This window comes from Vulpes vulpes, unplaced genomic scaffold (genome assembly GCF_048418805.1).
Source record: "Vulpes vulpes isolate BD-2025 unplaced genomic scaffold, VulVul3 Bu000000627, whole genome shotgun sequence".
Lineage (NCBI taxonomy): Eukaryota > Metazoa > Chordata > Mammalia > Carnivora > Canidae > Vulpes > Vulpes vulpes.
The window spans coordinates 1,568,903-1,596,391 of record NW_027325667.1 but is presented as its reverse complement, the minus strand read 5'-3'; the positions used below and the strand labels follow the sequence as shown (position 1 = coordinate 1,596,391).

Genomic DNA, 27,489 nt, shown 5'->3' with positions numbered 1-27,489 from the left:
TAAAATTTGCAATTCTCTTTAATAATATTAACAATAAGAATTCTAATAGTTGAGCCTTTAGTATATGTTTCAGACTCTAACCCTTTCCTTGTGATAGAAGACCTTCTTTTGGGTTTACTAATTCTTCAAAGTCACTGTCTTTTTTTTTTTTTTGAGAGAGCAAGAGAGAGAGAGAGAGAGAGAGAGAGAGAGAGTTTGTACCCACAAGTTGAGTGGAGGGGCATAGGGAGAGGGAGAGAGAGAGAACCCTAAGCAGGCTCCATGCTCAGCGTAGAGCCTGACATGGGACTGGATCTCCAGATCTTCAATCATGACCTGAGCTGAACTCAAGAGTTGGATGCTTAACTGACTGAGCCACCCAGGCATCCCTCTATGTTACTATCTTAAATCCACTTTCTAGTGCTAAGACTTTTAGTTTTAACCTCAACCCAAAGTGAATTCTTACAGAATTTTTGCTTTTCATTTACTATGGAATGTTTCATATTTTGTTTTTTATGGTAATCACCAGCTATGGTCTTGTCACATCATAATCTTGAAGAGAGACTCTCTCGTAATCTTCTGCACACCTCATACAAATGAGCATAATGTGTTGAAATTTTTACGATTGAATAAGAAGTTTGTGTATTCGTTGGGGTAGATTCAGTTATGCTTAAACAAACAGCACCCCCATTTCAGCAGCTTAAAAAGAGTGAGAGTTGGCACATCTTTAGCATGGGGTTGGCAAAAGGTGGGAACAGAGGCTCGGGCAATTCTAGGCGTTTGGGGAGCCAGGCCAATGGACCTGGCACCGTAGTGAATTCCTCATGGTCATTGAGGTGGGGAAAAAAGAGTGAAAAGTTGAGTCATGTGTCACTCAGGCCTGCATCATCAGGCACGGTGAGTTACGTGGACATGCTCAACTTTAAATGCTGAAGGAAGCCAGTCTTACCACATGTCTTGGGGTCAGGGAGAGCCAAGATACTGGTGAGCAGCCTTAAATACAGAATAGAAAAAGAATATTGGTGGAGTCTTTGAAGGAGAGTTGGACAGCTTAGAAATATTTTAACTCTAGGAGGTATTTGTGAGCCTATAGCTTTTATTAGTAAAACAAAATTTTCTTTGGAATTCTTGTAAATAAAACAAAAATTGAGGAATTTGAATAAAAGTAAGAAAAAAATAAATGTCAAAGCCTCATGAAGGGCCCAGAACAGGGCATGATCCATGATCGGGAGTCAATATTATGATAATGTGCTCCAGTGAAATGGTAGCACACTCCAGAGTGGCCTTGCTGTTTTTCAAGATTTCCATGAAAATGAACTTTTCTGGAAATGCTATTCCCAGGTGTTAAGAGAAGGCAGATCAAACTTTTCCTGTATATACGGACATGCACATGCGTGTATGTGTGCACATATGTACCTATATGTGTATGTATGCATATATAGTTTTTAAAAAATAAACTCACAGACCTGATTTTTACGTTTCATTTTGGTGGGAACGTCCGAGACACTTGGCGGTTCTAATGCCTCTCATTCTCATCTCAGGTTGTTTTCTGCTTTGCCCCCGCCCTGTCTTCTCCGGGCCCTCTTGTCCTGGCTGGCGCGTCTGTGTGTCCCGGGGACCCCAGGGACCCAGGAGCGGGCGGCGCTGCTTCCCTGTGGTGCCCCCTCTGCGCGCCCCGTCGCCATCGAAACTGCAGGCTGCAGGCGCCTGTGACTGGGGGGCGGCTGGGGGGGTGCAGGGCGCGGCTGCGGGGGGGGGGATGCTGGGGGGATGCTGCGGGACTGCTGTGGGGGGGCTGCTGCGGGGGTACGGGGCGGGTGTGGGCTGCTGCGGGGGGGCATGCGGGGCTGCTGCGGGGGGGCGTGCGGGACTGCTGCGGGGGGGATGCAGAGCTGCTGCTTGGGGGGCGCGGGGTGTGGGGCTGTCTCTGGCAGGACGCTGTGGGGGTTGCGGGCTGCTGCGGGGGCGGGGCGGCTGCGGGGGTTGCGGGGTTGCTGCAGGGGGAGGGGATGTGGGGCTGCTGTGGGGGGGCTCGGGGCTGCTGGGGGGGCCGCTGGGGGTGCAGGGCAGCAGGAGCTGGCAGAGACAATCAAAGAGCGAGACGGCCTTGAGCTCTGCAAAAAGCTTCCAGTGCAGTTGCGGAGACAGGCCCGACAAGTCATTAATTTGAGCAGCCAGGCTCGTGGCGAAGCGCCCAGGCCCGTCTGTGCTCCCACCTCGTGGAAGGGCGCTGCCACGGCCCCCGCTGCCCTGTGCTGGGGCCCAGGGAGATTGGAGGGGGACTGAGGAGGGCTCCAGGGCAGGGCAGCAGCTCCCGCGGAGCACCCCGTGGTTCGGGAGGATGTGGCCCCCGACCCTCCTGGGCAGCGCTGGCCAGGCTGCGGCTCAGGGCCCTGGGTCCGTGTGGCCCCGCCTGCAGGTGTCTACGCGGCGGCGCGCCGGGGTGGGGTTCCGGGCCCACAGTACTGCGGGAGCTGCGGGCGGTAGAACAGAGCCAACGTTGGCTGCTTCTGTCTTCTCTGAGCATCGCTCTGCCCTGAAGATGGGAGGTAAACGGAGGCACTAATACCGTCTGTGTCTTGGGTGGCAATGAATCCTGCCTTCCTTGGACCTGACCTTTTCTCAGGTAGCTCATCCCAGAGACAAATGGGCGACCTTTTACAAGAAACACACGTAGTGGTGAGGAGACAGAACACAGAAGCCAGAGAGGGAATTCTTGATGGAAGAGAACTGAGGGAAATATGTAATATTGATGATGATTTTTATGACGCTCTTACACCATGTTTATTAATAGACGCTGATGTAGTTTTTCAAGTATAAAATGCAAAACAATTCAGAAAAAACATAATTGCATTTTCAAGTGTCTCTTATTACTTCCAAAATTTGTTCCTCTGTGTGTGCCTCTGTGTGTGTATAAAATCGTTAAGCTATTCTGTAAGGCACTCTTAAAAGAAGAAAGCTTGGATAGAAGTTAATTTTCTTTTCTTATATGCAAGATTCATTTATTTGATTCCACCACTCAGAAAGACTCAAGTTTACGTGCTGCTCTTTGGTGCTTACATATTTTTAGTTATTAGGTGGATTTATATGTAGTTTTACTCGAATTTGATGTTTGTAATTGTATATTTTTTCTTGCCTTTGGTCATAGCATTTTCCCCCCAAATGCATTAGTCTTTCTCATTTGATTCTCTTGTCTTTGTCTTAAAGATCAGTGATACTCTTTCATTTTTTTTTAAATTAACTTTTATTGGTGTTCAATTTACCTCTTAAGAGAATATAATGATAATAATAATGATCAAGATCATTATTATTGAAAGTGAGAATTTTTTCCCAAACCTTTTATTTTCCAGCTATGGATTGAGAAGTAATGTGAAATAAAAGCTTCTCAATAATAGATACTTTAAATATTGGAGATTAGCTACAAACGTATTCAAATATTGGTGATACAGTTTAAAAGCTATTTCTTCCTCTTTTGAAATCTGCTTCTTATACAAATTAAATATGGTTTATTTCTTATATGCATGATTTATAATGATAATTCAACATTACTTTCAAATGTTAACATTGAGACATCATAATAAATTGCAGAAAATGTAACTGGATGCCAATTAAAACAGCAAATAGCGAAATTCAAAGTGTGTAGCTAGTGTAGTACATGCATTTAATGCATTTATTAGAAAAGAAGAGTAATTGATAATGAGCTAAATGTTCGTCTTAAAGGCAACAGAGTAAAATGAAAGAAAGCAGATAAAAGCCAGCTATTGTAGAAGTTTGTACTACAGTCATTCCTAAGTATGCTTTAATGTTAAGAATTTGTTTTATCAGTTACGCACCACTTCTGTATTTACAGCAGAGGGGATTTAATATAGGAGCATAGTTACAAATTTGAAAGAAAAGCTAAGAGTCAAGCAAGGAGGCAGAGAAGTAACTCAGAGATTAGCTTCAAGGAGATGACTTCCATTAGCCCAGATCAGTGGTTCTCAACCAGGGCCTGTGTGGTCCCTCTCACCCCTACCAGAAGACAAGTAGCAGTCTTTGGAGACTGGGTGGGAGGTGCTAGTGGAATCTAGTATAGAGAGGCCAGGGACGCTGCTAAACATTCTCTGATGCACAAGCCAGCCCACATAACAAAGCACAATCTATCTGGTCCCAAAAAGTCAGTAGTACTCAGATGGAGAACCAGTGGTCTTGAGAGAGAGGAGAAGGCAGTGCCACCGGAATCCAAGGCCTGGATTTCCCAGGGGGAGAGGATGATCCAGCAGGATGTAGAGCCATGTGGGTGGGGAGAGGGGGAAACGCAGTCACTTTCAGAAAGGCTACTGGAGGCCAAGAGGAAGGAAGAGTGATATTCTGTATCTTCCCTCCTTCCTTCCATCCAGCCTCTTGGCAGGGACTCCCTGTTGTGAAACTTAGCTGGAAGCCTTCTGTTACAGGTGTACAGAACACGGGCTGCAGGGCAGCCCGGTGATGCTGAGTGGAATCAGGAAGGTAGAGGGGTAATTCTGAGGGGAGGCACCAGCCAGGAATTATTGTAATCCCCAATATCAACAGATGGAGGAGAGGTTTGGGATTATTTTAATCAATCTTAAAGAAGTACCACATTCCAAAACTAGGTTGCAATTAATAATTGCAGTACGCTAAGAATTTGTGAATATTCTTAATCTAACTAATACTGAAATCCTAGATTGATGCTATCCTTCTAATCACAAAAACCAAAAGAATATTTGCTCTCACCATTTCTTAGACCTCAGATATCACAATAAGACAAGAAAAGACAAAAAAAAAAAAAGACAAGAAAAGACAAAAGCATGGGAAAAGAAGAGGAAACATTTAAAAGTTATTTGCAGATAAAACAAATGTTTACATACAAAATCCAAAGGAATCTGAGAATTAACTAACAAAACTACGAAGAGATTTCAGCAAGGTTTCTGGGTAAAATATCAGCATGTTAAATACAGCTTATTTCTTTCATGCTTGATATCTATATTGATGATTCAGATTACCTTTAAAAGCTAACATTGAGACATCATAATAAACCTTAGAAAATGTTTGTACCTCGGTGCCATTTAAAATGGCAGAAGTGCACGGTAAACCAGTGGAGCTTTGAACACTTGTTCAATCCATAGCATTATTAAATGCTCATTGAATGTATGGTGTGTTTTTAAGCTAACCTTTTAACCAAATCAGGCTTTTGGACTATTTCTCTTGGTTTTACTTTCTATGCAAAGTTATCTTTCTATTTTGTTTAAGTATTTATATGCATTTAAATATATATATGTGTGTATGTATGTACATACACATGCACACATGGTTTGTTGAAGGAGTATGATTATATTGATTTTAGCGCTATGACTAAATGTTAGCCTTTTAAATGGAATTCTTCCCTATGAAATGCATTTGTAATCCATGTTACCTTGTTGAAAGATTATGTATGCAATCTATAATTTCATAAATCCATATAATTATACATGTGACATAGTCTTCCTATTCTTTCAGGGGAAATGGAAAGAATGGAAATAGTAAACTCTTGTCTATCTTGTTTTCTATTTCTTTATATGTGAATAGTACCTGGTTAAATATTTTATATAATGTTATTCATGATATGGCTGTTATTAAAAATGGAGAGTTTATATACTTTAAGATTTGGTCTGTCTGGGGATCCCTGGGTGGCTCAGTGGTTTGGCGCCTGCCTTTGGCCCAGGGCCCAGGGCGATCCTGGAGCCCCGGACAGAGTCCCGCGTCTGGAGTCCCGCATCGGGCTCCCAGCATGGAGCCTGCTTCTCCCTCTGCCTGTGTCTCTGCCTCTCTCTCTCTCTGTGACTATCATAAATAAATAAAAATTTTAAAAAATGTGTTTAATCCGAAGTGCTGAGGTGCTTTTGCAGCAGTTTTTCTTTGCAAAGCTTTGAGGATTTTTGATTGAGTTATGTATTCCTAGAGTAACAGACAAAAGAAGCAGTGCCCTTGCACAAATTCAATAGTGAGTTAGGGGGTTAGGAAGTGAAAATTGAGGCTTCAGGGGAAAGGAGATATTTGTGAAGACTGAGAACTGGATACACAATAGGCTAATAGCTAGTCTCTATCGAATGTTTGAAACTCAGTAGAACATAATTTTCTATGAGAATGATTTAACAGTGTAGAAACTTGTTCCTTAATGGGTAAGGACTTAGCGGCTCTATAGGAAAATTATTTCCAAGTTATTGAAATGAAAGATAAAGTCATGGGTAGTGTAAGAGGTTAACAGTATTTTGTTTTCCACTTATGCAAACCTCTTTGGGATTGGATAATTTATAATTTTTTCAAATTTGTTTGAAAGTATCTACTTAAAACATCAATGCATATGTATTTTTTCATGTCTAACTTAAAAGGTATTTAGGTTATACTTTCCTTTGAAAATTAATGGTGGGGTTTACCTTGGTTTAGTACAGGTTATCTGGGTGAGGAGATGTGATGCTAACTTCCTAAAGTAATTGTTGCTACCTTTCACTGACTCAATGACATTTGATATTAATGCCATGTTTCTGTGCGTTGCTGAGGTTATGATAAGTTTATCACAAAGTGGTCATAACAATGAGAGAATTTTAACATTAAAGGTTGTTGTGTTAACTTAGAAATAGGATAAGGCTTCAGTGTATGGTTAATGAATTCCAAAGTCTGTTTCCTTTCCTATCCACTTAAAGCAAGTCTATATCAGTGCTCAACATTGTATTCACCACTGACTAGTAGAGCTTGAAAATCTATGTCAGTCATGATATGACTGTCATGAAAATGGACAATTTATACCTTTGTACACAAAGTGACAGGTTAACCAAACTTGTGCTACTTTTCCCACAAGGAGGGAAAAAATACCAAAGTTCTCTTTGGGACCCAGATATCGTCAGCAAAAATGAAAATGCAAGAAGTCTGTTTTTTTATATTTAGAAGAAAATAGCACTGTCAGAGGAAATGACAAATGTGGGATCTTTTATGTCATTCTTAAATGTTGGCTATGAAAGTGTTTCCCTGCAAAGAGAAGAGTCTTGTGTCATCACAAAATGATGGGGAGTGCAGAGGAAGGGTAGGATATAAGATAACCAACCTGGATAATGGTATGCACCTTGGATGTTAGCAAAAATGAAGCTAATAGCTTATAAAAAAAACACGTGAGATATAGAAAAAATGATTTTGTATACATCATAATTTGACACAATTAATGCATTAAATTCCTGTTTAATAATTTAATCTGAACAACAAATTTAACACTAGTTAAGACTATCAAATTTAAGACCAGTTACTATTACCTGAATATGAAATTTAACCTGAATATCAAATTTAAGACCAGTTACTTTTACCATATTTTTTTCCTACATATAACACACACAGCCTTAAAAATAATATAACACATTTATATTCTTAAATCTAAATTAGTGAAATATTCTCTAGAAATATACAAGTGAGTAGCTTTAAAAAAGAAAGAATAGTTTTTTTTACATTTGTTTTTATTTAAGTTCAATTTGCCTACATATAGTATAACAGCCAGTGCTCATCCTGTCAAGTGCCCCCCTCAGTGCCCATCACCCAGTCACCCCAAACCCCTGTCCACCTCCCCTTCCACTACCCCTTGTGTGTTTCCCAGTTAGGAGTCTCTCATGGTTTGTCTTCCTCTCTGATTTTTCCCACTCAGTTCCCCTCCTTTCCCTTATGGTCCCTTTCACTATTTCTTATATTCCCCATATGAGTGACACCATTATGATGATTGTCCTTCTCCATTTCACTTATTTCACTCAGCATAACCTCCAGTTCCATCCATGTTGAAGCAAATGGTGGGTATCATCCTTTTTTTTTTTCAAAGACAGATTTTTTTAATGATTTTTTAAATTCAATGATATATATACATATATATATATATATATATATATATACACATAGAGAGAGAGAGAGAGAGAGAGAGAGAGAGAGGCAGAGACATGGGCAGAGGGAGAAGCAGGCTTTATGGAAGGAGCCTGATATGGGACTCGATCCTGGGACTCCAGGATCACGCCCTGGGTCCCTTTCACTATTTCTTATATTCCCCATATGAGTGACACCATTATGATGATTGTCCTTCTCCATTTCACTTATTTCACTCAGCATAACCTCCAGTTCCATCCATGTTGAAGCAAATGGTGGGTATCATCCTTTTTTTTTTTCAAAGACAGATTTTTTTAATGATTTTTTAAATTCAATGATATATATACATATATATATATATATATATATATATACACATAGAGAGAGAGAGAGAGAGAGAGAGAGAGAGAGGCAGAGACATGGGCAGAGGGAGAAGCAGGCTTTATGGAAGGAGCCTGATATGGGACTCGATCCTGGGACTCCAGGATCACGCCCTGGGCTGAAGGCAGGCACTAAACTGCTGAGCACCCAGGCGCCCTTATCCATTCTTTCTGATGGCTGAGTATTATTCCATTGTATACATATACCACATCTTCTTTATCCATTCATCTGTCGATGGACACTGAGACTCCTTCTACAGTTTGGCTATTGTGGACATTGCTGCTATAAACATCAGGGTGCAGGTGTCCCAGCGTTTCACTGCATCTGTATCTTTGGGGTAAATCCCCAGCAGTGCAATTGCTGGGTTGTAGGGTCACTCTATTTTGAACTCTTTGAGGAACCTCACACAGTTTTCCAGAGTGGCTGAACCAGTTCACATTCCCACCAAGAGGGCAAGAGGGTTCCCCTTTCTCTGCATCTTCTCCAACATTTGTGGTTTCCTGCCTTATTAATTTTCCCCATTCTCACTGGTGTGAGGTGGGATCTCATGGTGGTTTTGATTTGTATTTCCCTGATGGAAAGGATGCGGAGCATTTTCTCATGTGCTTGTTGGCCATGTCTGTCTTCCTCTGTGAGATTCCTGTTCATGTCTTCTGTTCATTTCATGATTGGATTTTTTTGTTTCTTGGGTGTTGACTTTGACAATTTAAAAAAGAAAGAATATCTTAAATCTATGTTAGTTTTCCTGTCTCCTACACTTCCTGGAGGCAGTAATGGTAGATGTTCTATGGGCGCTCTACTGTCTGTACTTCTTCCCTTGCTACCAGTGGGGGCATCTCACGTGCTGTTCATTCCAAGGGTGGAACAAGTTTGTTGAAGGTAAGTCCCCCACAGAAGGCTGCTGTCAAACTGCTCATGTTCTCCTTCTCCTCACCTTCTTCTTGAGCAGATGTCACAGGGTAAGCCCCTCTACAGGTCCTTGCCCAGTTGCTGGAAGTTGTGGAGTGGCTTGTGAGGCCTCCAATCCAGGCAGATGGGTCAGCTCTGGCAGCAGTGAAGCAGGGGCTATATTTTCAATTCAGTCCATTTTTTCTTAATTAGTTCACAATGGAGAAGTGACTTATTTGCAACCTGTTTGTGTTGATTTTAACTTTATGATAAAGTGGTAAATTCATATGTAGTCAGTAAAATCTCCTGTAACCTAATTTGCCTTGAAAGATAAACAGATAGGCTCTAGTGAGAGGAAGCCTCAGTCCCCACCCAGGGTACATCTTTGTCCATGCCTTGGCAGTGGGAGCAGATACACTATAGTTCAACTCCTGCTGGCTGCTCATTTGTTTGGTTTAGAAAAGATGGCCACTTTTTAGAGCGAGTGTTTCTATCTTTAAGTGTCAATTCAGGGCATTTCAGGTGGTACCATGACACTGATTAAGTTTTAATAGTTTTTTTTTTTTTTTAAGTTTTAATAGTTGTGCATGAGTGTCCTCAGCTTCAGACACTGTTAACATCTTAAAACTACCTTTTGCTTTTTTGTTGTTGTTGTTACTGCCTAGTGGTTTTGGACAGATATGGAAGACTGTTGATTCGAATAACTATTTGGGAATGAATAGGTTTCTGCAGGAAATATCCAGAAATTATCAAATCAGACTGTACTGCTTCCCACCCTCCCCCAAAATGTTTGATAATTTCTCCTTCCCAATAATAGAATGGTAATTTTCCAGTGAAAACTCTTACTTAGCATAATTGTCTCCTATTTTTAGCTAATCTTAGTGCTCAGAATGAATTGTGAAGACTTGCTTCATTTTAAATTATTAAGATGTTAACAAGAAAGAACCACATTGTCTGTGAAGATCATGTAGACACACAAGTAAAGCCTCTAGAGGGTGCCAGAAAGTCTGTCTTTGGTAGAGTTTATAGGATAAACTGCCAGTTAAATATCTAAAGATTGCACCATCATTCCCTTTTTTTGTTAAAAAACTACAGCTAGTTGTAAATCTGATAGTTCTGAAAGAAATGAAACAGTAAACAGAAAGAAGGGAATCCATGAAATGAGACCATAGTGCATGCGTTTTGTGTAGGTTTTCTTCAAAGTGATAAAGAGAATGAGCTACTTGGAGATTTTTTTAAATTATTTATTTATTCATGATAGACACAGAGAGATAGAGAGAGAGAGAAAGAGAGAGAGAGAGACAGAGACACAGGCAGAGGGAGAAGCAGGCTCCATGCACCGGGAGCCCGACATGGGATTCGATCCCGGGTCTCCAGGATCGCGCCCTGGGCCAAAGTCAGGCGCCAAACCGCTGAGCCACCCAGGGATCCCTACTTGGAGATTTTGAATGTAAATGTCACAGTCATGAAACCAACACTACAGTCAAATGACTTAGTCTAGTCCTAATTACTTTACAGTGTCACATCCACTTTACTTGTGGGATTGAGAATAAAGGCTGTTATTTGGCCATAAAACTTTAGAGATATTTATTGGACAGTGACAAGTTTAGTTAATTATTTCAAATTACTGTGGGCTTAACTCTCTTTGCATATTACACACACTGTTAATATTTTTGATGCAGAGTGAAGAACATTTTTAATGTTAAAATATTTCTTTCCCCCAGGTTTTCAAATATTCTTTTTCTTCTTGGCAAGAACACTTTGAATGTGGTGTTGAATGTTCAGTTTCTGGCTACCCAACATTTTCATTTTCATATTGGCTACAAAGAATCTGTGGGTACTTGCACATCCCATTCAAGTTTTTTGAGCCTCACATGCCTTTTCTTTAAAATAGTGCTGTTGGCTGCCTCCAACCTTAAGTGATATTCAATCTTTATTGTGTTATTACAATTGTAGGACTTTTGATATGCCAGGCATTATTTGTAGTCATTTACATAAATAACTTCTTGAATCCTCCCAATAGGCACTATTTTTATCCATTGTGCAGATGAAGAATGTGAGGCACGGGCCATAGAAACACAAGAGGTTTTGTTTCAGTTTGAGCTGCTATGACAAACCACCATGGACTCTCACAGTCCTGGAGGCTGGGAGGTTGAAGGTCCGGGCGCCAGCCGATCTGGTGCGTGAGAAGAGCCAGTTCCCTGGCTCACAGATGGCTGACTTTTGCTGTGTCCTCACCTGGCAGAAGGTGAGGGAGCTCTCTGGGGTTTCTTTATAAGCCTCCTCTAGGAGGGCTCCACCTTTATGACCTAGTCACCTCCCAAAGTCCCCACCTCCAAATAACATTACATTGAGGCTGGTAGTTTCAATATATGCATTTTGGGGGGACACAGACTTTCAGGGCATTTTTGGTGATTTAGATAGAAACCTCTTTCTTGAGTCTCCTCCGAGGATTAATTTCCCACTAATTGATGTTAGAAGTTCTGTCTTGATCAGCCAATAGTAAATCCTACCTGTGTACCTGACTTGGAATTTGTGGGCTTGCCTCTTAGCACCAAGTGCTGTTTCTGGGCAGCTCTGGAGTGTGGCCTGGGGCCAGCTCTGCATGACTGCATTGAGTCAGCAGGGCGGTGCGCAGCAACAGGCAGGGAACAGCATCCTCTGCTCCTCCACAGACGTGGAGGTGACAGATTTTTCTTGCTTTGCCTTGTGAAGCAAGCACTTCACACATTTTTAGCACTTCCTTTTTTACAGGGAATTGAGCTCTGGGAACTTTTTGTTTATCATCAAATTTATTTAAGTCAGGGACCTTTGCAAAAGCCCGTTCCCGGTTAGCAGCTCTGGGGCTCCAGCATTGTTGTGTGCATACGTGGGCCATGAGCAGCGCTCTCTTTCCATCTTCGTGGAGAGAAATGGGCACCAAGGAGGGGCAGCTTTCTTGTGAGGGGGTGTCCCTGCCTCAGTGCCGTTGTTGCTGTGAGCTGGGTAGCTAGCTCTTCGTTGTGTGGGCTGTCCTGGGCCCACACAGAACCTTAGCAGCAGCCTGGCCTCTACCTGCTAGATGCCAGTGGCACCCCACCCTGCATCTGTGACCAACGGTACTACCTCTGGGGATTGCTGAATGTCTTCAGGGGTGGACGCTCCACCCAAGAGGAGAGCCAAGGTGCAGATTAACGGGGCTCCCGTGGACCCATCTCCGCAGGAGCCCATGCTCTCCCCCTGGCCCTCGCCAGCAGGCTTGCAGAGTGGCTGCAGCCGATTCCAGAGTTCTGTTGGCTTTTCCCGTCACAGCCCCCCACCCCATTGGCCAGGTGGTGTTTGTGGGCCATCAGGGCCTCCCCAGTGTCCTCATACCGCTGCCATCTTGAGGTTCACATCCCGAAAATGGTTACCTGTTCTGCCAGAGAATCAAACCAGTTTCCTGCTTCCTTATTACTATTGTTTTTTCTCATTTTGTTCCTCATACCCCCACACCCGTGTTAAGGCCCTAGAAGAGGGAATATGCTTGTATTTGGCACAAATTGCTTTGTCACTTCAGCTGCCGGTATACCTCTGGGGCAAGATACTTTATTAAAATACTTTTTTATTGTGGCAAAATATATGTAATATAAAATCGTTCTTTTTAAGAAAAGATTCTGTGTATTTAATTGTCAGAGAGTGTGCGCAAGCCAGGGAAGTAGCAGAGGGAGAGGCAGGCTCCTCACTGAACAGGGAGCCTCACGTGGGGTTCGGTCCCAGGACTCCGGGATCATGATCTGCACCGAAGGCAGTCGCCCAATCGACTGAGCTACCCAGGCGCCCCTAAAATCTACCTTTTCAACTCTTTTTAAGTGTATATGTAGTTCAGTGGCATCATGTCTATTCACAATGTGGTAGGATTATCGTAACTATCCATTTCTGGAACTTTTCATCCTTCCAAGTGGAAGCCGTGTACCCATTAATCTAACATAACTCTCTCTGCCCTCCTCCTACTTCCCTCTCCCTGCCAACCACAGGCAGTCATCATTCAACCTTCGGTCTCCAGTTTGGCTGTTCTGGATACCTCATGTAAGTGGAATCATACACTGTCCTATTGCGTCTGACTTATTTCATTTCACATGATGCTTTACAGGTTCATCCATGTTGTGGCATGCATCAGAAATCCAGGCCTTGGTGTAGGTGAATAATATCCCGTTGTGCATATAGATCACATTTTGTTTATGCCTTCATGTGTGGATGGACACTTGGGTTGTTCTCAGCTTTTGGCTGTTAGGAATAATGCTAATGAACATGGATATCTCTTCTTGAGTCCTTGCTTTTAATTACTTTGGATATATACCAGGGGTGGAATTGCTGGATCACATAACAATTTTAACTTTTTGAGGAACTGCTGTACTGCTTAACGTCATAGCTGTACCACTTTACAGTCACGTCAGTATTGTATGAGAATTACAACTCTCACCAGCACTTATTTCCCGTGTTTTAAAATTATAGCCATCTTAATGGATATGAAGTGGTATCTCATTGTGGTTTTGATTTGCATTTCCCTAATAACTAATGATGTTGACCATCTTTTCATGTGCTTATTGGCCATTTGTATATCTTCTTTAAGAGAAATGTTTGTTCAAGTCTTTTCCCATCTTTGGATTTTGTTGTCATTTTTATTAGATTCAATACTTTTAAGAACAGATAAATTCCATGATCTTTTTCTGAGTATATAGTCATTTACCATCAGAGGCCATTAGTTTGCTTCATTTAGTTTATGTGGATTTCATCTTGTATTGGAAGGTATCATAACACTCAGACTGGTAGCTCTGTCCCATTGTTAGTGTTTCCCACCTGAGGCTGCTCTGAGGTGGGAATCCCCACCAAAACCAGATCATGGTGGGACATGCGAGGGCCTGACAAGCAGCCCAGCTTGAGGTCTTAGTGGCGGCCAACGTGATCATAAAGCAGCACTGAAGAGAGAGTGGCTACAGGTCAGGGACACCTGCTGCTCATACTTCACTTCTTACTATGGCTGCAGTTGGCATGGCCTTCGTTTAAGAGTGAGGAGTGTATGCCTACATTCCCACACCCCTTGAACCCAGTTGTCTGTGATGGTGTACACAACAGCATGGTAAATCTTGGTATGAATCATACTTTCCATTTTATAGTGAAAACTGAACTAAAACAGGAGTCACCCTCATCATTTCTCATAAATGTGAGGGTGGCAGGGTTTTCAAATGTAGGAACCCATAAAACTGAGAATCCTGTGAGAATGGAGGCAGCCCTTACGCTATTGATGAGAAGAAAAGGATAATGATGGCAAAGAGACTCATGAGAGGTCACATGTGATTGTGAGTCTCAGAACCAGTCCCCACCTTGGGACTGTGTGTGTGCTGCTCCTTCTTCTACCTGGTTGGTTTTTCTGGGTTGATTATAGATGGTACTGAGGCCCTGTGTATGGCAGCCAGTCCATGGTAGTTAGGCAAAGAATCTGATTAGGGTAGATCATGAAATGAGAAATTTTAGATGTCTAGCACTGTGTAGATTCAACCTCTGTTTTTAATATTTTCTTAACTTTATAGAGAATAGGTTATCCTCTGTAGCCACAATATAAGTGGGCATTTTAATGGGTATATTGATTGATCTGTGAAAGTTCATGTCTTAAGATCATAGCTCTGCTGCTGACTTGCTGGGGCATTTGGGGGTCTGTGCCTGACTCTTTGAGACCTGTGCAGGTACTATTGTTGAGTGAATGAATATATGAGGAGTCTTTCTGTTTGTCACTAAGTGGGAAGGTGGTTGGTCTTTCAAGTTACCCTCAGCTCTAATACATAGTAATTCTAAAAGTAATGATTGTTCATCTATCTAGACAGTGACCTTCATGTTTCTGCCGGTGTGACAGAGCATCCTGTTAATGGAACGGAATTGGCATCTCCATGAAGGAGAGAGAGAAGATCTTCTTTTATTTTTTAAAGATTTATTTGAGAGAGCAAGAGCACGAGCAAGGGGAGGGATGGAAGGAGACAGAGAGAGAGAATGCAGATTCCTCAGTGAGTGCAGAGCTTAACACAGGGCTTGATCCCCTGACCCTGAGATTATGACTAGAGCCAAACTAAGAGTTGGATGCTCAAACAACTGAGCCACCCAGGCACCCTGGAGAGATTGAAAATCTTAAACAACTCATTAAAGTTCTCATTGGTTGATTATAATAATCTGAGATGTTCTTCTTCACCTTTAATGTTTTCTCTGATTTTGTATTTTCTTTCCCCAAATAAAAACAAAAACAGCAATCATTTCTTGCCTCAAATAATTATTGGACTTTTTCCTGAAATCAGTACTAAGTCTGAGCAAAGGGCAATTTTCCTGGCTAGAATCAACATGATATAAAATTAGCACTACAGTCTCTAGCAAGTTCATTCTTCTCCAGAATAACTCAATTTGTTCAAACTATCCCTGGCCTTGCCATATATTTTACATGAGCCAACCAGCTGGGTATTCTAGGCAAAGTCATTATGCCTTGGCAGTCCAGAAGGCATTAAAATGAGAGCTTGAATCTGAATCATGTGATATTACATACTAACTTGTGATATTAAAACGAAGCTGAGTAGAGAAAATATAATGCCATATCATCCATTTGTCACAATGATAGATGGCGCTTGCAGATATCCAGAAAAATTGTTACAGCTTATCTACTGCTCCTGATAAGGTGTCAAGGAGGCAGAGACTCCGAGTGAGTTCATGATGACTGGAATCATGTATTGATTGGGACCATACAGAATAGCACGCAGTTATTGATCATCCTAAAGATTTTTTTTTAATTTGTTTTTTAATTTATGATAGTCACACAGAGAGAGAGAGAGGCAGAGACACAGGCAGAGGGAGAAGCAGGCTCCATGCACTGGGAGCCCGATGTGGGATTCAATCCCGGGTCTCCAGGATCGCGCCCTGGGCCAAAGACAGGCGCCAAACCGCTGCGCCACCCAGGGATCCCTATCCTAAAGATTTTAAGAGAGGCCTAACGGCACGTGATTTCTCTCTCTCCCTGTGCATTTTTCATGAGTGGTAGTATAACTTGCAATTAGGCCAACACAGGAAATATTATTCCATTTTGGCAAAAGCTTTTCTATTTGTCCACAGGGAAAACACAGTAGAATGTCCACAGTAAACGAACTAGGGGTGGTGGAAGGGGAGGAGGGCGGGTGTTGGAGGGGAATGGGTGACGGGCACTGAGGTGGACACTTGACGGGATGAGCACTGGGTGTTTTTCTGTATGTTGGTAAATTGAACACCAATAAAAGTTAATTAAAAAAAAAAAAAGAATGTCCACAGTAAACATGTATTTAGCACTTGGGATGTGCCAAGTACTGTGCTGGACACTTATATACAACACCTCCTTAAATTTTCCCAATGGGTCTCTGAGATGGTTTTGTCTTTTAATTTCATGTGTCCTAGAGGTCAGCTAGGGCCTCCTGATTCTCATCTCTGATTTCCTTTGGTCCATAGCCCCATTTATACAGCCATTGAGACATAGGCATCTTCCACTGTACAGTTTCTGTAGATTCCTAATAGGTCACTGGCTCAGGCATCCCTGTAAGCCAAGCCTGGTGTCCTCCTGTGCTGTATCCCTTACAGCTGTTAGTTTTCTGTTGCTCTTGTAGCAAATTACCATAACTTTAGTGGCTTAATGCAACACAAATCCATTCTCTCTCTCTCTCTCTTTTTTTTTTTTCTTCAAATCCATTCTCCTATAGTTCCAGAGGTTAGAAGTCCAACATGGGTCTCACCGGGCTAAAACAAAGGTGTCAGCAGGGCTTTGTTTCTCTCTGGAGGCTCTAGGGGAGAATCCGTTTCTTGCTTCTCCTGGCTTTTCAAGGCCGCCCACATTCCTTGGCTCACGGCCTTTGCTCCAGCCTCAGAGCCAGTGACAGCAGGCTGAGTCCTCACGACACAAACCTTCCTCTTCCTTTGCTGCTATGTTGTTCCTTTTTCAGCACCCTTGTGATCACTTTGAGGATCACTTTCATCCTGGATAATTGCTTTATTTCAAGGTCAGCTGATTAGCAACCTTAATTCTGTCTTTAACCGTAACTCTTCTTTGCATGCGACATAGAATACTCGCAGGTTCCAGGATGTATACGTTTCTGAGGGATATTGTTCTATCTCTCACAGTGATTTAACCTGTTAGTGAAAATTGAACTCCTTTGCTGATCTCTATTAATAAGCCATCTATCTTAAGTATATCAGGAGTTTATTCAGTTTGTTGAAGGCTAAAGAAGTTGATGATTATACTCCTTCTTTAACTCTTTCTCTCTTTTCCCTTTCTGGTTTTATTGATAAATTTCCCTCCTTTTTCAAACCTGATAGTTCTTCCCATCTCAGCTCCTGGAAATCTCTTTCTCCTAGTAGCCAATGAGCTACCTCAAAAAAATCAATCAATAAAAAATAAAGGAAGTTCAGAACAATAGAGAATCTGTCTTGACAGAAACATTATGAATATGTTTTTTTGCCATCTCATATTCACCCATTTTTCAGATTAACAACAACAACTGGGACTGGAGAGATCAGTGATGCACCGTAGACCATTGGTTCTCATCTGGGGATGATTTTGCACCCAGGGAATGCTTGGTATTGACTGGAGACATTTTGCTTGTCACAACTAGGGGAAGTGGGGTGGTCTGATTTGTAGAGTCAAGGGATGCTACTAGATCTTTCAACCCACAGGAGAGCCACTCAACAGAGAGTCATCTGATCCATAATGTTAGCAGTCCTGTGGTCGAGAAACTCTGCTGGAGACTATATGGCTACATGGTGGATCTGGGTAAGGCCCCCCCGGTGCCAGTCAGTCCCGGGTCTGACAGGTAGCTGTGGTTCCAGAGAAGAAAGAGGACACTGTGTAAACTTTTAACTTTTCTTAGTTGTAAGATTATTGTATTTATTTGAAATGAATTGTGTTCAGGAGATTTGTAAATATCCAGAATGCAATGTTTTGCCCATGTTTGGTGTGACTTCCAGATTTCTTGGTAGTACAATGATTATTTCTATGAAATAGCTGCAATACATGTTTCTTAGAAGAGCAGCATAATTTGTATGCCTTTAAGATTAAATGTCTATTTTCCTCTCTGAATTAAACCTTTTTTCCTTGAATTGGAGGTCAATGAAGGCCCTCATTGGTGGTGTCCCTGGGTCAGCTCTTGGAGCCGTACCTCTCATTTGGGAGGAGTGTCTTTCTGGAAATGGTGAAGACAAATGAAGTCAAAAAATAATTAGGAAGCGGAAATGCTGACCTGAACAGTGCAATAAAAAATAGCCAATATTCATGATCCATTTATAGTGAACCAGAGGGAAGGCCCAAAGCATGGAAAGAACTGAGAATTGTTTTAGGTGGGTCATAGAGTAAACCTTAGGTAAGTAGATATTAGCTGTAGGTATACTTCTGCTGATTTCAAATACCTTTCATACCCATTTTGAAGAGAATGTTGAAGGGAAGTCTAGAATTTAGAGGTGCAAGACCATCCCTTTGTCTCAGACAAGCATAAATCTCACTATCCTTAATTGTGTATTATCTTTTATATAATATAGTACACTTCAAAAATGCGATTATGATATTCTCATACTTAGTTCAGACAGAAGTGGTGCTTTGATAGAAGCAAAGTGTGGATGGAGATTATGATTTTATGCTGATTATGTATTTACAGCACATTAGTATTTACCTAGCAATTGGTGAGTGCTTAGATTTTGTTATTTTTCTAAAAATCATCACTAAAAAGAAAAAGCCTTTCTTTCCTCCTGCTTTGCCCATGTAACACATACACAAGCACCTATTGTGCCAATAATTGAATTTACTGCTGGAAGTTATTAATGATTTCATTGTCTTAGTAGCATCCTTCCATGTCATGTTCTTACCAATCAAAAATAATTGGTTTGGAAGCTAGGGAAGCTATTGTGTGGGGGATCCTGTTGTGTGATATATCTGGCCCCATAATTTGACTTATTCCCATTGAGTAAAATCCTTTGAGATCTATAATACACAAGTTGTGAAAGAGAATGTTTTCCAAGATATATTATTAATGCTAGGAAACAGCAGTTGTTTGGCAATCAGGAGTTTTATTGAATGTCTCTTTGCATAACAATGTGCTGAGTACTTTGGAGAACATGTGTGAGCATCAGTATATGATTTGTTCTGTTTAAGAGAATGTTTTCAACTCTAGGAAGACATTTAAACATGAACATTTTCATATAAGTTTAAGGGTTAAATTAAATATGAGAAAATAGTTGTGATCAGGTCTCATTGCTGGGCACTCGGAGTCTCCTAGTCACATCTGAGCTGTCCCACAGAGTCTCAAAGTCCTACTAGTTTTTATGCTTTATTTTAGCCCTAATCTTCTATTGAATGGATACAGAAGACCTTTTACTTTTATCTTACGCATATTAACTCTATGTCATTTGTATTTCATTTTGTTATTCTATACTGCCCTTGCTTGTATCACCTTATATTTATTCAAAAATGAATTGCCAGTAAGTAGAAAGGAGTTTGAGAATCATCACAAAGTAAAAAGTGAAAGAGTTGGTTACCTGTCAAAGGAAATAGGTTGAAGTATAAACAAGATACAGAGTTCTAATGATCATGATAAAAATGAAGAATCCTTTTTGAGGGAAGGATGGGGAGTGAGAAAGGAGAGGAGGTAGCAGTAACATGATTCTTATATTTTTAGTGACTCTTCAAAATGTCAGCTTTTTAGGATTAAAAGGTAGCATGCCAGAACTTCTCTTTTGTGCCAGTTTTTTAAAGATTTATTTATTGAGAAAGAGTGGCAGGTAGGGGAAGGAGCAGAGGAAGATGGAGAAGCAGGCTATCCATAGAGCAGGGAGCCTCATGTGGGGCTTGATCCCAGGACCCAGGTCAACCAAACTCCCCACTGAGCAGGGGGGCCAGTGTGGCCGGATCCCAGGATCTGAGATCATGACCTGAGCTGAAGTTAGATGCTTAAGTGACTGAGCCACCCAGGCACCCCTCTTCTGTCCTAATGTTCAGAAATTTCTTCAGTTTTCTAATGCTCTACTTTACCAATGTGCTTTCAGGGTGAGCTCTTTGAAGAGATGGAATAGAAGTGTATTTCAAAACTATAGTGCCTTCAAAGTAGGAAAAGGTCACATTAGTGAACACTTACTCAGATTCCATTATTTGACAGGAAACTTCTTCGGAATGTAACCAACTGTCCTTAAAATACCATAGCAGGTATGAGTTACCATAGCAAATATTAAATACCTTCATCTTTACTAGTTTATATTGACTAAAATAGAACAGTCTTCGAGAAAAGTTTTATGACAATTGGTCCATAGTTTTGTGATATAAATGTGGGTATTGGGTTATATCAGCAGTTAGAAAAAAATCTTAATTTTTATTTTCTGTTTAATCCCATTTCACCTAATTATAGAAAGTGATAAATGCTATGAAAAAGTAAAGCATGAAAAAAGGGATTGGGTATTAAAAGATAGGGTGCATTGCCTGAAATTCTAAATGGGGTAGTCAAGGCAGGCTGCATTAAGAAGGTATCATTTGATTTTAAGTTGCAGAAATGTGGGGAGATTGGCCTTGTGGATATCAGGGGGCATGGAAATCAGGGAGACAGTTAATGAGGTCCCGAGGTGTAAGAATGCCTAATATACTCAAAGAATAAGAAGGAGGCCAACTGTGGCTACAGACAGAAAGGATAAATCATAGGAAGTGTAGTTATGATATCAAATTGGCAAAAGGAGGACAAATCCAACAATTTTATAAACCACCATGAGTATGCTTTGGCTTCCACACTGCTGAGGTTTGAGAAGAGAAGTAACATGATTCAATTCACATTTTAAAATAATTTTCTTTTTCTTTTCTTTTTTTTAAGTATTTTTGTATATATTTTTTTTTATTGGAGTTCAATATAAAAAGAATTCTCCGATTGCCCTGCAATCTTGTCTGTGGGATCCAGACAAGAGATGTTGATTTGGACAATGATGTAGAAATGGTGAGAGAAGTGATCATATTTGGGATATCTCCTGAAGGTCAGAGGATTTGGGGATCAATTGGACAAGGATATAAAAAACAGAAGGATAGAAGATGCCACAGTAACTGGAAGGATAGGTAGAGTTGCCATCCCGTGAGAGGGGAGAAGGTGAAATTGGCAGGGGGTAAGGTCAGTAGATCACTATTGTTATGTTATTGTGTTGTGTTATGACATGTTGTGTGGCAGCAATTTATCAGACACCTAGGTGGAGGTATCCAGAAGGGAGTAGATAATAGGTGTCTCTTGTGGAGCATGAAAGTCTGAGGAGGAACCTAACATAAAGCATGAAAGCATATAGTTGGTAATCATATTTTTAGATACAGATGTTTCTGTGGTTTAGATCTTACAGGGTGGTAACAGTAAGAAAGTTCCAGTACCTTTTAGAATACTGTTTTTTAACAGTGCTAGATTGTGATTTGCAATAGAGAGATTTCTGAAGAATCTTTATTCTTTAGCAACAAAAAGAATCCTCATGCATTTTTGAGAGAAAAATTCTACTGTAGTAGTAAAATATAAATGAAAATTTAGGCAGAATCATTGCCATGCCCTATACTTAAATACTTATAGAGATGTCATGTTTTCTGTGAGATCTTGGATTAGTGGGGATTTGCCACTCTTCCTCAAGAACCATGCGTTTAAATGCCACATCATAGTAACTGAGGTCACTACTTGAACTAAAATAAATTAAAGCTTCTAATTGGTTTCTAAATTACTTGGTTTAATCTCTTTATAAATGTATTATAAAATAAATTATAGCACTTGTTAAAAGTAAATAAATAACCAAGCAATCTTTGACTTCCATAGGATGCTATTGTTACAAGCAGTGAAGTTATGTATATGCTTTTTTGCTTTTTTCCTGTTTTGTAACTAGAACACATCTTAAGTGCCTATGGAATTTTAGATGCAATTACCAGAAATCCAATTAAGATGCTAGAACAGTAAAATTTACAGATGAGCTTAAAAGTACTTAGCTCTAATAGGGAATTAGTTATAAACCTCTCTGTTAATCATTACTGATCATGTGTCTTTTGAAATGTTACCAAGTATGGTATTAAAACCATAGACAGATCCCTGGGTGGCACAGCGGTTTGGCGCCTGCCTTTGGCCCAGGGCGCGATCCTGGAGACCCGGGATCGAGTCCCACGTCGGGCTCCCGGTGCATGGAGCCTGCTTCTCCCTCTGCCTGTGACTCTGCCTCTCTCTCTCTCTGTGACTATCATAAATAAATAAAAAAAATTAAAAATAAAAATAAAAATAAAACCATAGAATTCACAATTGAGCTCTAAAAGTTACTAACAAGGGAGTTATCCAACAAATGTGATTACAGAATTGACTAGCTGTTGAAATATTAGTAAACCTGCAAAAAATATTTTCACAGCAGGAAGTACGAGTGTTCTTTTGCTTAGAATCTGTACTACTTCGTACCAGAAGAATTGAACATGAGTTTAAAATAGTTGTATAGCCAGTAAGTCTTGGTTACAAACCAATTGTATTTTAAAAAGTCTTTGTGTATTGTTACAAATACACCATCTATACATTTATGTTCGCTAATGATTCAAAAGCATCACCACACTCTATAATACTTAATGAAATCCTTTGCTAGTTAATTCCACTGTGAGTGAGCAAGTACAATAGAGTAAGAACGCTGCTTAAAAAAAAAAAAAAAAAAAAAAAGGTTATGGAGCCAGAATTGGTAGTGGGAAGTAGCATTTTTTTTTTTTTCATTCTCGGTACGTCTGCAATTTCTATTTTCATGAGAAATTGAAGTGGAAATGGTAAGATGCTGATAGAATCATTGTTGCTTGGGCATTTCCAGGCAGATTAGAAACCCAGGACGTACAAAGCAGAGCTGTAGTTTTGAACTTCAGATTTACTGTCTGATGAAATTGTTGGGTTTCTACATCTTTTATTGTAGCATAATATGATTGTACCATAAATATTTTTAGAGACTTAACTTGGTTGATTGTGATTTATACGATGAACTAATGTATGATTGATATTTGTGTAAACAATTTAAACTAGATTTTTCCCCCCTTACTGTGATGGTTCCTTGTATATATGGCAAATAAAGGACTTGGGGAAGATCTATTTCTGTTAATCTCTACACTGTGCTTATAGTGTGGTAAGAATAGGTATTGAGGACAGGGTGCTTAATACAAAGTACATACACTGCCTGCCCTCATACACTGCCTGTACTTAGTAGGAGGAGGCAGATGTGCTGCTGAGAAAAAGGCTGAGTGGGGGAAAGAAGCAGGATGAACATAATCATCAAGGGTAAGGCAGGGTTGGAGAGTTCTAGAAAGAGCATGTGCTAAGACTTTAAGAGGAAGCTTGGACTCTCTCCTGAATTGGAAGAAGGCCAGTGAGAAGCAAGAAGGTGACCAGCAGAGCCCTCCAAGGTAGTGTAGAGAGCCAGGAGGGCCAGGTCATGCCACACCCCCCCAAGAGCCAGGAATTTACTCTTCCTACAGTATCTTCATAATCTGGGTCTGGTGGTGGAAGCAACAATGTTTTAATTATTATTGGCATTGTTAGTATATCTTGTTTTCTGTTTTTCCAGACCTCTTGCTGTCTGGAGGTCTGTGTGTAGAACTTGGCTGGTGTGGGGTTAGTGTGAATGGCAGTACCAGGCACGATGTGTTAAGTGTGGCACCTGTGGCACAGAAATGAAGTGTGTCAGTCATTTGCAGGAATGAGAAGTCAACAGTGAAGGAAGAGGAAGATTCCATATAGGGAAGGAGCTCAGGCTGTATCTTCGCAGACGGTCTTGGAAGAGGTGCTACTGCAGTGGTTCCGAGTCTGAGCCTAGGGTCACGTTGGATTCCCAGCCTGCTAGCTTTGCAACCTTGGAGGCATCCTTCACTGTGAAACATCACAGAGCCTATTTTATTAGGTTTTTCTAATAAATGAGATAATACATGTAAAGCACTTAACCCCAGGGTGGCATACCTAAGCTTACTGAAATTATTAGCTCTCATTGTTGCTCCTATTACTTTTATTATTTGATTAAGTTGGTAACAAGAAGGGTGGACAGGCACAGAATAATTAATGTCTTGGAGATAAGAATATGCATTCATGATAAATAGATCAGTAAGCGGGATACAGGATTCATGTAGAGCAATATTAGTAGATAAGACTAGAAAAATAGGATGAATAGAGGTTTTTTTTTTTTTCCATTTAAGACAGAGAGTATTTTATTCAAACCCATCAGAGAAATGGACAGCTTGGGTCTGTAACAAAGCGTTGTGTTTTAAAGCACAGATCAGTAATTGTATATGAGAGTATACTCTGCTACATACAAATTAACTGATCAGAGCACAAATTTTCAATGTTCAAAACAGAATAAGTTGCCCTGTAAAAGCAGCACCTTTGTGACATTTTTAACTTTAGCATTCCTCTCCTTCTTCTTCACCTTCTCCTTCAACAGAACCCACACCAGCCTCCTCATAATCCTTCTCCAAGGCAGCCAGGTCCTCATGGGCATCAGAAAACTCTCCTTCCTCCATGCCCTCACCCACATACCAGTGAACAAAGGCATGTTTGGCATACATCAGGTCAAACTTGTGGTCCAGGTGAGCCCAGGCCTTAGCGATGCCTGTCTGCGTGCACATAGTTCGCTGTACTTTGGCCAGGTCTCCAAAAGGTACCGCAGTGGGGGACTGGTAATTAATGCCCACTTTGAAGCCAATACACTTGGATGGTACACTTGATCTTGATGGTGGCAATGGACGCATTGACATCTTTGGGAACCGTGTCACCACAGTACGGCAGGCAGCAAGCCATGTATTTACCATGGTGAGGGTCACATTTCTCCAGCTGGCTCAAAGCATGTGTTGGTGATCTCAGCTACAGAAAGCTGTTCATGGTAGACTTTCTCAGCAGAGATGACAGCAGCATGTGTGGCCAGAGGGAAATGGATGTGAGGATAGGGTACAAGCTTGGTCTGGAATTCTGTGAGATCAACATCAAATCTGAGGGAAGCAGTGATGGAGGACACAATTGGACCTATCAACCTATTTAGATTCGTGTAGGTTGGGCATTCAGTATTGAGGTTGCTATGACAGATGTCATAGATGGCCTCATTTTCTATCATGAAGGCGCAGTCAGTGCTCCAGGGTGGTATAGGGAGTGAGGATGGAGTTGTTGGGCTCAGCTGCAGCTGTGGAAACCCAGAGGGGGTTAGGTTCAGGTAAATGAAGAACTCCAGCTTGGACTTCTTGCCATACTCGAGAGATGTTCCATCAGCAGGGAGGTGAACCCAGAACCAGTTCCCCCTCCAAAGCTGTGGAAAACCAAGAAGCCCTGAAGACCTGTGCAGTGGTCAGTGTTTCCGAATTCAGTCCAAGACAAGGTCAGTGATCTCCTTGCCAGTGATGTAGTGCCCTCGGGCATAGTTATTGGCAGCATCTTCCTTGCCTGTGATGAGCTGCTCAGGGTGGAAGAGCTGGCGGTAGGTGCCAGTGCGAAGTTCATTGATGACTGTGGGTTCCAGGTCAGACACTGCCCTGGGTACATGCTTGCCAGCACCTGTCTCACTGAAGGAGGTGTTGAAGGAGTCATCTCCTCCCCCAGTGGTCTTGTCAATTGGTATCTGGCCATCGGGCTGAATGCCGTGTTCCAGGCAACAGAGCTCCCAGTAGGCATTGCTGATCTAGACATCAGCCTGGCCAATGTGGATAGAGGTACATTCACACATAGTTGCTGCTTTGCTGCTGCTGAGCAGATGGTGGAGAGGAGGAAGAGAGGTTGTTGCTTCTCATAGCGCAACTGTTAGGGGGTCAATTAAGAGAACCTAAATATTGATATTTTATTGCTTATATCACAACCTGGCATGTGCAAACAGCAATTCTGGGTTTACTCACTCAACAAACACTTCAAGTTCTCAATGCCACCCAACCCTCTGCCCTCTGTCCCCACTTCCATCAGCTGGGCATTTAACTGTCTGCAAAATTGTGGGGAATCCTTTGTGTGTATCTTTAATGACATCCTCATAAGGAGGGATTCAGTAGAACCAATCATGCCACCTACTTATATTGTTATTAGAGTTGAGAGTCGTTCTCAAAAATGTCTACGAAGGTGTTTGAGGGATGCATTGGTAGCTAAGATGATTAAAGTACACATGGAGGGGCACCCAGGTGGCTCAGCGGTTGAGCGTTTGCCTTCAGCTCAGGTCGTGTTCCCGGGGTCCTGGGATCGAGTCCCTCATCGGGCTCTGGGCAGGGAGCCTGTTTCTCCCTCTGCCTATATCTCTGTCTCTCTCTGTGTCTCTCATGAATAAATACATAAAATCTTAAAACACACACACACACACACACACACATACATGGAAACAAGCGTGAGAAACAAGCATGAGCAGATCTAGTATTAAGCTGAGTTAGAGCCACATTGTCTGTGATTTCACTCAATCACAGTTCTTTGGAGGGAATAAGTCCAGCCACCAGCCATATGCTGTAAGGGGTCCTGGCTTGCTGTGGGCCCCTAACACCAGTGCTCCCAAAGAACCCACAGTGTACATTTCCAGCAGGAAAGCTATCTCTCCCTTTCAGCACTGTGCTGACTGTGAGCAAGGCCCTGTCAGCCTCTGTGGCTCATGGTTGGTAGATTTGTGTTGAAATCATAATACTGCATGTTTCTCCTTTTCCTGTGTGCTCATGTTCTATCTCAAAACACAGAAGTCTGCTCAGACGGGCATAATTTCTCTTAGATAGTATTTTTTTTCTATAACAGCATAGGTAGTGATTAAATATGCACATTGGTAGCTAGCTCAAATTTATTAAATATGACACTAAGTAGGTTAACCCATACTTAATGTATATTAGCTCTTCTGCCGATCGACCCTAAAGATCAAAGATACCCTTATGAGTCAAGAGCTTTTCACATTACTCTGGGTCCAGATGACAAGATTTGCATTATTCATTACAATATAAGTGTAAACTCGTTGGCAGAGGGTCGTCAGATTATTCTGCTTACCACCCTCCCTGGTAATGTGTGTACTAGGAAGAGCATCTTCACCATGGTCTACAAGGTCTACACAGCTCCTGTGACAACTGTTTCCCAGCCACACTTGGCATTTCCTTGTTTCTCACGCAGACCAGGTGTGCCTCACTGCCTTTGGAATGTGCCACATGTTTGCCCACAAACAACTTTGGCAGAGTCAAATACCTGGATATGGCTGGCTTGTCTTATCATCTTGGGCTCTGTGCCATCACAATGCTCATTTCTGTATCTATTATCTGTACAAAATTTCATCATATGAGAGTAGAGAACATTGACAGGAAAACTGATGCTTTTGATATTTAGCACAAGCTTTGTATTTAGAAATTTAGCCCCAATGTCAATAGTATTGGGGGGGGGGGAT

The 27,489-nt window shown here is 41.4% G+C and overlaps 1 pseudogene; it reads right to left on the bottom strand.

The window, feature by feature from the left end:
* Positions 1 to 24,330: 24,330 nt before the first annotated feature.
* LOC140596367 (tubulin alpha-1A chain-like) lies at positions 24,331 to 25,827 on the bottom strand (annotated as a pseudogene).
* Between the last annotated feature and the right edge of the window lie 1,662 nt (positions 25,828 to 27,489).